Raw genomic sequence first — 2,500 nt, 5'->3', positions numbered from 1 at the left:
AATACCCTGGAAAACTAAATTCTGTTTACCCCCTCATGGGATACTGAATACAAATCCAACACGACCTAATTCATCTAAACACCATCTCGTGAACCTCAAGAGTCCTATTCGTGTACTCTAAGTATTCTACATCCACATCCATACATGAAGAAGGTAAGGAGGCAACACCAGGAAGAGCCGAGTAGCTGCGGCAGAAGCCGTCACCTTTGCCCTATACGCTTAGACTATTGGGGCAGGTTACAGTCATTGCTCGGAATTGTAGAAAAGTGCGAGATTCGAACCCACAATTTAGCAAATGCGAGACTAGCACGCTTCCGATTACGCCACCAACTCACTACATGAAGGTTGTAAGTACGACCAACCCCGAGTGTGGGCGGTGAGGTTGGCAGGCCTGGGAGGCAGATGAAGAGTTTACAACCCCCCTAACGTAAGGGAAAACCTCATAAAACGCGAGAAGTGCGTGACCTTCACCACTCCCCCCCTACCCCCTCCACCCCCTCCGGCCGGCAGAGCAACTCGACACGGCCAAGTCAATACCAGGCCAAATACGGTTTCAGAACTTAAGATTATCCCTTCATCTCCTTCCTAGCTTCTCTCTCTCTCTCTACCTATCTCTCTCTCTTTATGTTTGTCTGTCTGTGTGCCTTTCCCTCTACATGTCTCTAGTCTCTCTTTCCATCTACATGTATGTGTGTGTGTGTGTGTGTGTGTGTGTGTGTGTGTGTGTGTGTGTGTGTGTGTGTGTGTGTGTGTGTGTGTGTGGTGTGCGTGTGTGTGTGTGTGTGTGTGTGTGTGTGTGTGTGTGGTGTTTGCGTGTGTGTGGTGTTTGCGTGTGTGTGGTGTGTTTCCGTGTGTGTGGTGTGTTTACGTGTGTATGTGCGTGAGTGTGTGTGTCTGTTTATGTTACATGTGGGCTTTAGTGTTCATGTACGTTAATCTACATACGTGTGTTTATGTAAGCTTGTTTGTAAACATATACGTGTACATGAATGAATGAATATGCGTGAGTGTATTTGCACTTGTCCGCATCTTAGAGGTGACTTCATGAAACTTGACATAGTGATTGGAATTTAAATAAAAAATAACCAAAAAAATATACAAATAAATATAAATGTTCCATATTATCGAATACGATTGGTACCAAGGGATCCTAAAGATTCTATTCAGTTGTAGGAAGTTTAAAAAAAAAGTGTTTAAAATCTAGGAAGAGTGTTTTTAAGATGAACATAAAGGTGAGAAATCTATGAATATGTATATGCACGCACACACAGACACAAAGGAACGCAAGCATGAATACACAAAACATATAAACAAGAAAAAAGAGAACACAAAGAACATCAACTTAATTCGGCTCCAGCACAGCAGGCAAGCCATGTTTGAAAAAATCAGGGACACGAAATGTCCTTCATAAAAGAAAGGAGAAAGAAGAAAGAGGAAATGATTCCAGGGTACAGATGAATGAGAAATGTAGGAAATAGCAATAGATATGATTTCGTGGTTTGGAAATAAAGACTGGCACAGTGTCACAAAAAAAAAGTTACAATAATATCAGAAAAAATTCACACCATTATGTCAAATTATGCAACAGCTTAAAAGAGGAAACGTCCAATAGAAAAATAAACAAATAAATAAATAAACAAATAGATAAATAAAAATATACAAAGCCCAGTTTGATGGATGAAGACAAAGAGGGACCTCTGAAGAGTCCAATTATATATGATTTAGTAAACGCATGTGCACACACTGACACACAGTTATATTAGCAAACACACACACACACACGTGAACGCACACACAAGTACACGTAAAAAAGTACACGCGAACACATACAAACACACATATACACACACACACACGTACACATACACAAACGGAAATACAAACACACATACACACACCTCATTGTGAATTTTGTGTTGCCAAATCCAGTGGGTTGTTACATTATCTAAAGTTCACGTGGGAAGCAGCAGAGAAACTTTTGTAATCCCCTTTCCAGTTAGATATGCATATACTTTTTATTCACTCCTGAAATTACCTTGGCAGCAGCCATGAAAAATCACACTCCTCCAGTAACAACAACAGCAGGAGTAGAAACAAGAATAACAATAACAATAACAATACCGACAACAAAGTAGTATTAGCAGAACCAACGAAAAAAAAAAAAAAAAAAAAAAAAAAACGCTGTGCTCTCCTCCCGACGTGACTCCATGCCCTCCTTGTCCACCTCTTTTTGCTCTTTATCGTGCTCTCCTCTTATTACTTTTCCGTCTCTCTTCTCCTCTTCTTTCTCCTTATCCTTCACTTCTCCTCTTCTTCTTCCTCCTCGTCATCCACTATTACTTTCTCCTATTTTTAACTCTTCTTGCACCTTCTTCCATCTCCTTTCTCCTTCTTTTCTTCTTCCTCCTCCTCTTAATCCACTTCTATTTTCTCCTCTTTTTACTCTTCTTGCACCTCCTCCCATTTCTTCTACTTTTTCTCCTCCTCCTCTTCCTCCTCC

This window comes from Oratosquilla oratoria, chromosome 14, assembly GCF_046742065.1.
Source record: "Oratosquilla oratoria isolate Oo_2021 chromosome 14, ASM4674206v1, whole genome shotgun sequence".
Taxonomy (NCBI): Eukaryota; Metazoa; Arthropoda; class Malacostraca; order Stomatopoda; family Squillidae; genus Oratosquilla; species Oratosquilla oratoria.
This window is presented reverse-complemented; position numbering follows the sequence as displayed.